The sequence below is a fragment of the Nomascus leucogenys genome, chromosome 18 (assembly GCF_006542625.1).
Source record: "Nomascus leucogenys isolate Asia chromosome 18, Asia_NLE_v1, whole genome shotgun sequence".
NCBI classification, from domain to species: domain Eukaryota; kingdom Metazoa; phylum Chordata; class Mammalia; order Primates; family Hylobatidae; genus Nomascus; species Nomascus leucogenys.
Genome location: NC_044398.1, coordinates 8,618,855 through 8,633,673, shown reverse-complemented (window position 1 = coordinate 8,633,673; position 14,819 = coordinate 8,618,855). Strand labels below are relative to the sequence as shown.

Below are 14,819 nucleotides of genomic sequence, written 5' to 3'. Positions count from 1 at the left end.
ATTTAAAATACTTTTTCAATGTATGCATTCAAAAAACTTTCGAGCATCAGATATGAGAATGCAAAAGCAAACAAGATGCCAGCCTTGCTCTCCCACAGCTCAGTGCCTGCTAATATGCCTCACTGGGATGCAAAACTGGTAAAGAATAGCACTCCAATCCATCAATTACACGTCGCTAGATTATTTAACACTCTTTTGCTTTGTCTGAAAGACTCACAAACCCCTACACACTTAGATGATGAAAGTGATCTCGTCCTTTCATAGTTAAAGAACTATATGAATAAATGCAACTCTCAAAGTAATCAACTGCAGCATTCCAAGCACTTCCTATCTGTGATCAGTCCCAGGCACAAGAGGCTGCCTTGTCAGCAGGTGGCTCATGTATATGGCCTACTTCTGAGCTGTTTCCATTTTATGCTTTACAAAGACGATATAATCTACTTGAATTTCAGTTGGCATCATATACTTTTAATTCACTCCTTCATTTGTATATACAAAGAGAGAAAAAAAAACCATGAGAAGTAAACAGTAATGGTGAAGGTCACAGCCAACAATAAAATTGCATGTAACATTAATTAAAATATCGCTGTATTTGAACATCATTTTTATAGATAAATGGTAGCCTATAAATACAGGACAAACCCATTTCTCAGTCTGTGTTCCTAAGTCTTGTGACTATGAACATTTTGTATTCATTTGTGTTGAGGGGTGGGGAATTTGACTAATAGGAGAGAAGCGATAAAGAGCCAATAGGATCTTGCTTGCAACAGACTCGGACTGCATCTTTCTAAGGCCAAACAGGACTCTGATTCAGGCGTAGGGTGGAATAGTGATTAATGACAGAAGCCTGGCCAGGACAAAGAAAGGTGCTGAAGTGAGAACTACTGGAAATTAAAGTCTGGAAGACCACAGTAAACCAAACACCTCCTAGGTAACACCTCAGCACAGCCATGTTTGTGTGCAGAAGTGCGTGTGTGTGTGTCCAGAACACTTGTTAAAATGATTAAAGACCTAAGAAATATGGCAGAGCAATCACTTAAGAATCACATTTGTCACTTACCAAGTTTTGACAAGCATCTACCATAACTTTGACATTGTTAAGTGAAAGATTCAAAACTTGGGAGGCCGAGGCAGACGGATCACAAGGTCAAGAGATCAAGACCATCCTGGCCAACATAGTGAAACCCTGTCTCTACTAAAAATACAAAAATTAGCTGGGCGTGGTGGTGCGTGCCTGTAGTCCCAGCTACTTGAGAGGCTGAGGCCGGAAAATCGTTTGAACCCGGGAGGCGGAGGTTGCAGTGAGCCAAGATTGCACCACTGCGCTCCAGCCTGGGCACAGAGCAAGACTCTGTCTCAAAAAAAAAAAAAAAAAAAAAAAAGATTCAAAACTTGAGAAATTCTCTCTGCCCTCAAAGAAATAACAAGTATTTACATTCTTTTTTCACCAACTTAAATTTTACAGTTAAATATAAGACACCATCTCTATTTTTGTAGAAATGTGTATTTTTTACCAACACATTTTTATCCAAACAACAGATTGCAGAGTACATGTTTCTGGAAATTCCAAGGACAATCTGAAAAAAACACAAAAACAAGGGCTAAAAAGGAATTTAAAAATTGTATTCTAATATGTGGTAGGGCTGAATAATGGCTCCAAGCAAAGGTATTCATGTACTAATCCCTGGAATCTTACACTGCAAAAGAGATTTTGTAGATGTGATTAAGTTAAAAGATAGGAAGATTATCTTGAATTGGCCAGATGGGCCCAATGTAATCGTGTCCTTAATGAAAGAAGCAGGGGGCTCAGAGTACAACAAAGTGATGTGACAATGGAAGCACAAGGAGAGACGGATACACAACAACAAAAGACAGATCAGAGACGACGAAGATTTAAAGACAGGGGAACAGGCCATGAGCCAAGGAATGTAGGTGGCCTCTAAGAACTGGAAAAGTCAAAGAAATTATCTTTCCCTATGGCCTCTGTAGAGAGTACAGCCCTGCTAACACCTTGCTTTCAGCCCAGTGAAAACCACTTCAGATTTCGGACCCAAAAAGTAAGATTTCTATTGTTTTAAGCTACTACACTGTGGCAACTTGTTACAGCAGCAAAAGCAAACTAACCTATAATGCTAACGTCTTTTTAACTTTTACTTTTGCACAAATTCCACATCATCAATAGCATGAACTGCACCAAGACACTGTGTCACACCAAGTGTCAGGTTCCAGACCAAGTGGGTGACCAAGGGGAGGGGGTAGACGAATGGCGAGCAGCTGAAAGAACACACGAGGAATCATGGGTAGTTATGACATGGCTTTATTCTCTCTCTTGGTGCGAGTCAGCCTGGGCACGAACCGTGGGTGCAAACCTGGGCACGAGCCAACCCAGGCACAAGCCATTTGTACAGCATCCACAGGATAATTATACCTTTTACAGACAATAGTGGCTCCGAGCCAAGCATGAGCTCACATGGGTGATCACCTAATGCACCTCATGTGACGTGGTTATGTAAGGAATGGAATTGTGTACGTGCGCTCCAAACTCCAGACTCACATGCTAGACCAGATGTCTGCCTTGGCCTATTCTTGACCACAGCAGATCCATTTCCCTTACACTCCACCCCCTAAGCCAAGGGAGACATAGGCTTTGGACACACAGGTCCAACACAGAGGCCTCATACATAGGCTCTGGGCATGTAAGCCAGGCCCCCAGACACACAGGTCCGACACAAGACCTTACACATAGGCTCTGGGGACACAGGCCCCAGACACTCAGGCCCAACACATAGGTCTTACATTCCACCCCCTAGGCAGAGGGAGTTTTTCTAGTGGGGAGACATGCCCACAGGGTGGAACCCTGGATCCAGAGGCCACAGCAGTAATACAGGGAACAACAACTCCAGGTTATGGTGGGCAACCACCTCATGGTGACATTACACCAATGTTGCTTTGTACATTTAGCCAAGCTTTTATTTCCCTGCCTTTAGGAGCACTGGGGCAGGCAACAACAGGTTACCATTCATCTCTATACCTGGTCAGAGGAGGTCATCCTTCCTCCCATAGGTTTTGCCACATGGCTTGGCCCTATATAGGCCAGGGACCAACTGGCCGCTTCTGTTACTTTTACGTAGTTAAACACAAGGCTAAGCCTCGATAAACTGCCAAGCTATCGCTGCAGATTACTGTAGGTGTCACCGCCTTGGTGATAACCATTCACGCTGCCCTGATTTCAGCCCATTGGCTACTTTGTCCACATCTGGTATCAAACTATATGGCATCAGTACTAGGGTGAACTGTGACAGCAGTCCAGGCAATAGCAGTACCCCAGCTAGACCCATTCATATACCATGCTCTATCAGGAATGGAGGGGTGCCTCAGGCCCCATGGCCTTATCTTGCATTAGGACTACAAGTCCCAAGACCTCTTGCAACTCTGCTGCTAAGGGACTTGTATTCAGTGTACTCTGCTGCTAAGGGACTTGTATTCAGTGTACTCTGCTGCTCCAAGTAGGCGCCACAGTTTGCTAAAGTGGATGTCTGTGCTAGCCCATTCTGGGGAGTCATTATCCATGAATGCATCCATCCCGCTATCAGCTAAGTCATCCGCACGACGACTGTAGTCCATCCTGTCATACTTTCATGAGCCTGAAGGGCAGCATATACAGTTACTAACTGCTTCTCTATCAATGAATACTGGAGCTCAGCTCCTTTCCACAGTTGGGACCAAAAGCCTACTGGTATTCTCAAGCACTCCATGCGCTGCTATAGGCCCCAGCCAAAACTATCTGTGGTCACATGCACATCCAGCTCAAACAGGTACCCCTGGTCAACTACCCGTAGGCCTTGTGCCTGCTGAATAGCCCACTTGGCTGCCAGGAAGGTGGTCTCAGGCACACCATCTTAAATCTAGGCAAGGGGAACATTGTCACTTCTAAATCTGCAACAGAATCAGGAGTTAACATAGTATCATTAACAAGACCATGACATATGGTGGGGCTATGCATATAGCCCTGCAGCAACACTGTGAAAGTCCACTGTTGCCCTCACATGAAGGCAAACTGCTCCTGGCTCTCTGGAAAAGAATGCATTGGCCAAGTCCACCACAAAGTGGTACTGTCTCAGTTTTGTCAAGCCCACTGATAGACGGCACGGCTGCCAAGCCACGTGAAATATCCATGCCCAAAACGTTATCTGTGCTGGTGTCTACCAGTGCCAGCACTCGCTGTACGTTTAACAATGGACTATCAACTCCATATGTGGCCTCCAATCATCTGGTGTTCCCCTAAGTCGAACCTCAGCCAGTTCCCTCATCATACAGAAAAGGCTTTACACCCCCACCTGGCTGTAGCACATACGGAGTCTTTGAGCTGAAGCGCCCGGGTGGGACCAGGTTGTGCAGCAATGTCCTTCTCCCATTGGGGCATTTTCTGGAATTGCATAAAGTTAAGAGTACTTCATTTGGCTGCTTATCGATTTTCTCTCAGTCAATCCTGGCCAAAACCAAATCAATCCATATCTGTGAGCATGTCACTTGTTAGGGCCCCCTGTTCTCCAGTAGGGGGGGCCCCTGAAGGCAGGGCATCTTCTCCTTCTTTATGGAGGAGACCCCTCGGTCTCACTAACAGCCTCCTCGGTATCAGAGTGGGGGTCTCCAGCTGAGACAACAGCCCCAGGCCTGCATTCACAGCAGCCTCTAATTCCTTTTCCGAGCTCTGTAGCCTGGCCTCCAGGCACCCCGCCTGTGCCTGAAGGTCTCCATTTACGACAGCTTCTAAATCTTTTTCTGAGCTGTGTAGCCAGGCCTCTAGGCACCCAGCCTGCACCTGGAGGGCCCTTACCTCTGCTGCATCCCTCAGGGACTGGGTGTGTACTTTTCATAGTGCATTCAAAAATACCTATCCAACTCTGCCAGCAAAAGCTCACTCCTTCTCACGGCTTTGCACTTCCAGCTGCTTCAGCACCTTTTCCATGCTCATGGGGGACCGATCTACTGCCACTTAGGTTTCCACCAGAGCCCATTAAGCAGTACAGCTGCCACTGGGCACCACAACTCATGTTGCAGTCACATGCCCAACCTGGAATCAGTGGGGACCGAAGGCTCACCCTCCTCAGTATCCTGCTGACTATGCCAAGTGTCATGCCAAGTGTTAGGTTCCAGCCCAAATTGAGGACTGAGGAGTGGATGGATGAGTGGCGGACAGCTGAAAGAACACTCGAGGAATTGTAGGGGGTTTCAACATGGCTTTATTCTCTCTCTTGGCATGAACAAGCCGACCGGGGCACAAGTTGCATGTAGTGTCAGCAGGGTAATTATACCTTTTACAGACAATAGTGGCTCTGAGCAAAGCACGAGCTCATGTGGGTGGACACCTAATGCACCTCATGTGGCATGGTTACATAATGAGTGGAGTTGTGCGCCTGCACTCCAAACTCGCTGAGTCATGCTGAACTGGATGTCTGCCTTGGCTTATTCTTGACTGCAGCACATCCATTTTTCTTACACACTGATGTAGGGCATTTGAATCACACATTTCTACAAATAAATTATCTGTAGTTTGTCCTGCAAACAATGATTTTCATTCTCTAACTTGAAATATACCAGTATTAAAGCTCAATAAAAACATAAAAAGTAAAGTTGAACAAACTTCTAAGCAAACTGGCAAGTGTGGGTGGCCCTAGCTAAAGGGAACACCCAGGCAAGATAAAAAGGTCAGTGCTGAAATCTAATGAAAAGTATCTTGGGGGGCACTTAGCCAATTCCTAGCTGTCTTTGTCTAAGGCTAAAAATAGTTTTAAAAGAGCCACCCTCAATGATACCCACTTTCATATGGCAATGAAAGTAGCAGATAAGGACATGGAGATTCAAAAAAATATCTTGTGGCATTGAGGAAACTCTTCTGTGAAAAGAAATTTTTAGAATCAAATATATTTTCAAAGGTCTATCAAGCAAAGTAGATAATCGCCCTTTTTACCACAGGAAATTCCTTCACAATTTAGAATTCGTCTGTTGAAATTTCATTATACAACTATATTTATTACAGAAACTTCCTTGAGACTTATTTTGCTCAAGACAAACTCATTACATCACACTTTGTCACACCCCTTCATTCCAAGTCCATCAAAACACTAAACACCCTTCACAAAATGGCCCTTCAACCTCCAGATGAATAAAAAGGGAAAGATTTCCTAAGTTAGACTTAAACTATTATTACCTCTGTTCCAAGGTGAAAAAAATCACTAAAATTTAACCAGAAACCTGCACCTTTATTGAGTTTATTATTTGAGGGAAAACAGCAGGCAAGGAGCCAGAAATGGCAAATTACATTCTTTGGCAGCTAAAATCTTTGGACTTTTTTATTCCAAGTGTTTGTGTGCAAGAAATTCTCAATCTGAGCCTGATTTTACCTCAATTCTGATGTATCCATTTCCCAAGCCCATAAATACCTTGGTAAAAGACCCTGATGAGTTGTTGGTTAGATCATGGTCTCAGGTGCAAACGATGTTGAGTCCCAATCATTAGCACTTCCTAGGGAAAAGCATACTCATTTCATTCCCAGGATGCCAGGTCACCTGAAGGACGTCCACTGACCCCAAGCAGACAAAGCTATCAAAGGCCATGAGAGCCTATTAAGAGAGTAACATTTCACTAAAAGTCTTCTCTTCCCCCAAACACGGATTCTTCTGAGCCCAAATTTGAGAGTCTACTTCTCCCACTTAGTTTACATTTATTAGTGTCAAAATATAAAGTCTTTCCAAGAAGTGAGAGATTGGGGAAAAGGGTATCACTGAAGAACATTTTTCTCAACATAAAATTGGGCATTTAAAATGCTCATTTAAAAAAAAATAAGATAAATAAAATAAAATGCTCATTTTACAGACCCAGAAAAGCTGACACTTTGATTCTGCAAATACTTAGGACTTAGGTTCGATGCTAATGAATCAAAATAGGCAAGGCCCTACCTTCATTCAAATTACAACCCTGACCTGTAAAATATTCAAAGCAACCTAACTGGTGAGATTAAGCCAAAGTTAAAATTCAGTTCTCCTAGCAACTTTCCCAGAGAGTTTTTCACAGTCACAGTTCTACCCAAATTAAACTTATAAATTTAATTTAGCTATTCTCATTCTAGACAATGCACTGAAAAGCTAATCATTTCACTTCTAACCCAACACTGGAGCTGGACAGCTACTGTTAGATCTGAAGAACAAAGGGCACTTATATGGAGACCATTAGAGAGCTGGATTGGAAGAAAAAAAAATATATGAGATATGATAATATATTGACTCAAATCATTTCCTTTTCATTATATTTGAAGGGCAAAATGGTGCCTGTGAAATGAGCCAAACCATACTTTATGTCATGGTATTGCTTGACCTTTAAAGTTTGATTATACTCTGTGGTAAAATACTTCTATTGAGTCTTTGCAATCTGAGACACTGATACTCCATCTTTTTTATTCCACAGTAACATGAGCACACATATAATGATTTAGCAGGTTTTCCTTAAACTGTCTTTACAATGTAACTTCTGCCTGATGTTCCAAGGTTTATTCACTTGGATGTAAAAACCCTGGATTATTCCTGCCAATGAAAGCAATTGTCTTTATTTTCACGACACAGAACTCCGGGAATAAATTACTTCAATACTACTGAAACGTGGCTGGCTGAATGTGCAGGTAAAGCATTTCATATTTTAAGCTGAACAATTCATGTTTTATGTTTATTATAATTTCTCCAATGCTTTGCCATATTTTATTTCATATTTTTGCTTCACAAGAAATATGGGATGGCAAAAGCCACTGCCAATAAAAACAGCAAAAGTTGAAACAGGTGTAAACTATTACAATCCCCCCAAACTACAGAGCAAGTCCAGTTAATGACTGAATTAAATGGAGGTGGGGGAGCTTGACTTCAAATTCTTCCTGGGGCACATGGAAACTTCTGTTTAAATATCCCTTTCATTTTGAAATGCTTTTCTATTACAACATCTGATGCTTTATGGAGCCAACTCTAAAAACACAAGGACAATGTTCTTCATATTTATAACATAGTATGAAACATCTTTAAACATTACCTTGATAAACAATAGGGTTTCTTCCCCTTTGGAATTTGGGCAAGAAAATACCAAGTTCAAATTATAAAATTAATTGAGATATAATTCTTCAAATCTGTAAAGAATCAGGGCATTCCTCTCCATCTTTTTTTTTTTTTTAACACAACTCAACACATTTGCAACTAAGAGGGCTGCTGTGCCTTTAAGTCACCTGAAAGATAAACAATTATTCAGGTAGCCTGATGCTTGTGCAAAAATATTTTACTCAAAATTTAAAACATTCCCTTATTGTATCAATTTAATCCATATGCTAAAAGAGCTATGCCATATATTTTATTCTGTATATTAACTGTTTCCAGAAAACTGTATGTTAACTGTTTCCCTGACAACCCAGCCAATTCAACTGAAAGAGGAATCAGCACAAAAGATGTAGAAGATGCAGTTTCTATATATTCCCAGAGAAACTTTTTATGTTCATGAATTATACCTTGCACTTTGTAATGGCATGCAAAGCTCTGACAGCCAACTGAGAAAATAGTCATTAAGCTCATTCTTAAAGTATCTTCCACTTCTGAATTAAAATCACAGTCATCATTAAAATACTCTAACCAACTGAAGAACACTTCTAACTTTAAATTTCAACAGTGAAAAGTATCATCTGAATGCTGTATCTCATAAATGTGAGAATTTTCAGACCCTATCTTTTCCCTAACTAATTACCAGTCTTCACTGTGAACAATTCAAATTCACCTGCCTGTAAAAAATTAATAGGCCTGTTGAGAAAAATTAAGAATAGACAAAAATAAATATAATTTTTCTCTCAACAGTGGCTGGATTAAGGATGGCTTTCTTCTTCACTTTTAATATTTTTTCTTAAATATTGTTTTATTTTTGCAGTTAACTTCCCATGGTCAAAAATGCAGTCTTAACTTGGTTTCTTAAAGTATAAAACAGAATGTACAGGCCTGGCGTGGTGGCTCACGCTTGTAATCCCAGCACTTTGGGAAGCCGAGGTGGGCGGATCACGAGGTCAGGAGATCGAGACCACGGTGAAACCCCATCTCTACTAAAAATACAAAAAATTAGCCGGGTGTGGTGGTGGGCGTCTGTAGTCCCAGCTGCTCGGAGAGGCTGAGGCAGGAGAATGGCATGAACCCAGGAGGCGGAGCTTGCAGTTAGCCAAGATTGCGCCACTGCACTCCAGCCTGGGCGACAGAGCGAGACTCCGTCTCAAAAAAAAAAAAAAAAAAAAACAGAATGTACAGGCTGGGCACAGTGGCTCACACCTGCAATCCCAGCACTTTGGGAGGCCAAGGTGGGAGAATCACCTGAGGTCAGGAGTTTGAGACCAGCCTAGGCAACATGGTGAAACTCCATCTCTACTAAAAATGCAAAATAATAATAATAATAATAATAGTAATAATCTGGGAGTGGTGGTGCATGCCTGCAATCCCAGCTACTTGGGAGGCTGAGACAGGAGAATCTCTTGAACCTGGGAGGTGCAGGTTGCAGTGAGCCAAAATCATGACACTGTACTCCAGCCTGGGCAACAGTGCGAGATTCTGTCTCAAAAAAAAAAAAAAAAAAAAAAACAAAAAACAAAAAAACAGAATGTACAGAATGACTTAAATTCTGAATAAACGTCTGTACGTGTACATATACAGACACAAATATAAACAAACATGCATTTAGATATATGGATACATAGTGAATGTGTTAGAAAAAAGACTGAAAGGATAAATACCAAAATATTAATAACACTTGTTATTTGAGTGGTAGAATTCTTGGGTCTGTTTATCATTTTTTCTTCGTATTTTTCAGCATACCTTTAAATAGCTTGAATTGCTTTTTAACTAGAGAACATTCAGGTAAAAATTATTTTTAAATCTTCCTATTTGAGAATGAACCAAGGTTTCACCATTACCGGTCTGTCACAGCATTATTTTCAGCCCACAGTGTATAAGGCAATCACTGGCAAAAGTACGAAAATCAAACGTAGATATAAGCTGCCTAAGGAGACACAATGACTAATGCAATATCAGAGATAGATAATGGACAATCAATAATGTCATGCCAGGTATAGATCTTAGGTTTTAACCAACCTAGTTCTTTCTAGAATGAAACACTGATTTTGTGCAGCTCTCAGTGGAGAAGTTTTAATCGTTTAGGCCTATAGTAGAATCTTCCAAGCTGAAAACAGTAAATAATCTAGTATTCGGAAAACCTCTGAGTTATATCCAAACTCAATAGCTAGCCAAAGAAGACAGAAATAGACACCCTCCAAAATGTGTGAACTGCAAAAAGAAAAATGTATATGTGTACATTTCCAATTCTAGGCTGTTTAAAAAGAAAACCCACTTTCACTGAAAGGTCACATCAAATGAAACATGAAATAAAACAGAAATTTACCCCATTACAAAAGGGCTCTATGGCTCAGAGTAAAAAAAAAAGAGAGAGATAGATTATCCATGGCAATTTGGGACAAGAGGATGGGCCAATAATTGAACCATCCAAGACATCCTTTGAGACTGTGTTTTAAAATTTCATTTCCCACAAAATATTTTAACAGAGTAAGAATTAGAAAGATTATGATGGAGGTTAGGGGGAGGATTCCTAATCTGTCTAACAGTGGGTACCACTGCTGCTCCATAAGACTCTGCAGATGACACACCCTTCTCAAAATGTGGATTGCAGGGGATTTTTTTCACATGTCAAATCTTTTTCCTGCCAATATTCCAATGCCAGGAACAATCTAAGATAGTGCTGGCCCTGCCACACTCAGGGCACAACAGAAAGCAAGTAAAGGCCAGCATTCTCTCATCTAGGGGATTTTAGTTTGAGAAAGCATCTGTTGCTATCAAATGTAGGGAAATACATATTCCCAAAAATTTGAGCACATCTACATTACTCACTGCTTTAAGCAACTTTTAACTTGAACTCTTTCAGTAAATCTTGCTAAGGGTTTATTCGAACTTCAAATTTATTGGCCTGACAATGAAGACTTCCTGGTGGACTGATGACCTAACATATGTCAATGGAATTTCCGTCCAACTGATTAACAGAAATGTTGGTCATGTCCAATGCCTTGCTTTCAGATGCTATTTCTTCTTATATAAGCAATCCCTGAAGCATCGTTTAGTCTGGCCTGAGGTCATAACACTATTTGAAGACTTTGGGTATTTACATAATTTCAATGTCTTTTTAGAAAAACAACCCTAACCCTTTACCAAAATCTAAACAATGTTCATAGTTTAATGGAATCAGGAATACCTAATACACCACAGTGAGCTTATGCTGATCTTCCTATAGAGCTACGCCATCCAATATGACAGCCACTGGCCACATGTGCCTCGTGAACACTGAAAGCGTGGCTAGTCTGAATTCACATATGCTGTGGTATAAAATGCAAACAGGATTTTGAAAACGTAGTAAAAAAAAAAGAATGTAAAAATCTTAATAATGTTTTGATTACATGTTGAAATGATGTTACTTTTATATATTGGGTTAAACAAAGAAATATTACAAGACTAATCTTACCTGCTTTGTTTCACTCTTCTTAATGTGGCAATAAAACATAAAATTACATTTGTGGTTCACATATTTCCACTGTACAGCACCGCTATAGGGAATAATAACTAACTTTGCCATTATCCAAGGAGGATTGAAAAGTTTCAAGTACAGCACACAGCTACAGGCTATGAGGAACTGAAAACAAAGAGTATTTCCAAATGGTAAGAGTCAGCAGCTTGAAATCAAAGTTCTATCTGTTTTAACCTCCTGGGAACATTTTGCGGGAGGAAGGAAAAGGTTGACTGGTACTTTTAGGGATGGAGGGAAGGTTAAAAGAATTAGAGCAGTTTGAATAAAATATGTAACATTAATAATCATTTCCTTAATATCCAGCTTTGGCCCAGCCCAAAGCCATGAAACTATTTAAGAGTTTATGTGGATGGTTATTTAATGGAATGAAGTTTATATTTCTTTTGTATTTGTAATAACATGGCAATGGGGCAAGCCAACTTGCTTTAAATCAGAACCAAATGTGTTCCAGGCATGTTTAAAGTTCAGGTTATATGCAGAAATCCATGACAAGGCAGTCTGTTTTGCTATTTTCTCCACCAAAACTGGAAGTTGACAGAGGGCAAAGGAAAGACATGCCTGCTTTCATCAGGGCTGCTTATTCATCTTTATGCTAAAATACTCATGTATTTATTTATTTATTTATTTATACAAATTTATTTAGCAACAAGGCACAGAGAGAGGAGATAAAAGTTATGGAATCAGAAAAGTCTAGGTTCAAATCTAGGTTTGCCATTTACCAGTGGCATAACTCTGGGCAAATTCTTCAGTTTCCCTCAAGCTCTGTTTTACCCCTGAAATATGCAAAGCAGCACCCTGTAACCATTTAATAAATGGAAGCCTTCTACTTTGACCTCTAAGGACCTATAGTTGTGTAATAAAAACGACAAAACTAAAACATTACAGAAGAGTCACAGATGATTAAGCACAGGAATTCAAAGAATAACTACTGTAGAGACTTTTGAACTGATTATTTAATGTAGAATTTAGACATGAGGACATGGGGAATGGGAATTCTGGGCAGAGAGAATGCTGTGAATACTCATGAATGTCTGATTCCAAAACTCGTTTTCTTTTTTTCAGTGCCTCAGAGCACATGAAATAGTACCTGTGCCTAGAAGGAGGCAGACGGTACAGGCCAGGGGAAGAAGGGGAGCTCTCCAGTGATGGTGAAAGGGAAAGGGAATCCCGCAAGCTCGCGAACACTTTCTTCACCAGCAGAGGTCCCACTCCTCAGACAGGTGTTCTGTAATAGGTGGTTTTGGGGCAGTGGAGGCGGGAGAGGTGGGGAGTAGTTTTATGGTTGTTATAGAATGGGGGAGGAAGAAGGGGTAATGATACAGACATTTAGTGTCCAGGGCCCAGAACACCCACAAAGGGGTTGTATAATACTAGGAGTATAATACCAGTGATACCCATATATTGTTTCTCTTAGGAAATGTCCTTTCTTCAGTAAATGATCTTCTAAATAGTACATATCTATGCTACTGCTTCAGTGTCAGTGACTTAGACTTGCTCAAGTCCCATACATTACCATGAAAACCAGGAAGGACAGCTATTTCCTCAGGGTTCAAGATTGCTCCTGGGTTCTCCACATGTCCAGTTCTAGGGCATCATGTTCCAATTCAGGTGCACAGCTGATGCAATGCTCTACCTGTTATGGACTGTACTATCAGAAGACAGCCATGTAGCAGTTATTCACTAAGAAATGTATCAGCATACGAGGTCATTCCCTTGCTGGTGAGGACCAGTCAACAAATCACACCAAAGCAGAAAGAGTTTTACTGCCTCACTCCAAAATATAAGCAAAAGCAAAACAAAATAACAGAAGGAAGAGATTGAGAACGAGATGAGGAAATGACAAAGAGAATAAAGTGAGGGAGGCCAATGGGGAAGAGTGAGGGAGGAGTGGGAAAGAGAATGGGGAGGAGGAGAAGGGGAAGGGGGACGAAAAGGACAGGAGAGAGAGAGCAAAGGAAAGAGAAGAGAGGAGAAGGAGGATAAAGGAGGTGGAGAAGATGAGGAAGGATAGGCTGGGAAATGAAGAAAGAGAATGGAGGATGGGATAATTTTTTAACTTACAATTGATATTAGAAAGATAAGAAAAAGTAATGCACCCATCCCAAAAGAAAAAACAGTAGCATGACAGTTTTTTTTATTTATTTATTTATTTTGAGATGGAGTTTCGCTCTTGTTGCCCAGGCTGGAGTGCAATGGCGCAATCTCGGCTCACTGCAACCTCTGCCTCCTGGGTTCAAGGGATTGTCCTGCCTCAGCCTCCCAAGTAGCTGGGATTACAGGCATGCACCACCACACTCGGCTAATTTTGTATTTTTAGCAGAGACAGGGTTTCTCCATGTTGGTCAGGCTGGTCGCAAACTCCCAACCACAGCTGATCCGCCCGCCTCGGCCTCCCAAAGTGCTGAGATTACAGGCGTGAGCCACCGCACCCGGCCGACAGTTTTAAAAGAGAAACATTTAGAGAACAAAAATATCACAATCCTATCCAAGATTTGAAACGTTTTTTAAAATTCTCCCAGAAAGAACAAGACATACACAAAATATAGGAGGAAATATAGCTTTTTAAAAAATCCAAGACCAACTAACTGCATTTCCAGAAAAAGCAAACACAGACTATAAAATGTATTTTTTAATCAAAGAAATATACTAGAAAATGTCCAGAACCAAAAAACATAAGGTTCCATATCAGTAGAGCTAATTCAATTTGCAACTGAATGAAAGAAAAAATACTCAAAGCATATCCTTCTGAAATTTCACATTTGAAATAAAAATATCTTAAAACCTTCCAGAGAGACAAAAACAAGTCATAGGCAATTAGAACAGTGTCAGAATTCTCATTCAAGCCATGAGATGGTATATGACAAGAGAGTAAAGCTTTAAATTCTAGGGAAAAATTATTTTCAACCCAAAATTCTTTACCTGGCTAAACCCACAATTAAGTAGAAGGATATGGTGAAATTTTCAGGCACGCTAAGTTGCAAGGGGAAAAAAATTACCTCCCTACTACTTGGATTCCATATATTAGTAGGGGTTGTATGTATCAAATTGAATAAATTAGCCAAGAAACTGAGACTTTCCCTTATATAAGAAACTGGGGATTAAATATAGAAAAGAGTGAGGAGAAATTCCCAGGATGGGAGCAAATTCCATGCTGACAGCTGTGAAGC

General features: G+C 40.7%; 1 protein-coding gene across 1 annotated transcript in view; it reads right to left on the bottom strand.

Moving 5' to 3' along the window:
- BICC1 (BicC family RNA binding protein 1) overlaps positions 1 to 14,819 on the bottom strand; it is a 323,312-nt gene that overhangs the window by 206,495 nt on the left and 101,998 nt on the right. The gene's annotated exons all lie outside the window — the stretch shown is intronic.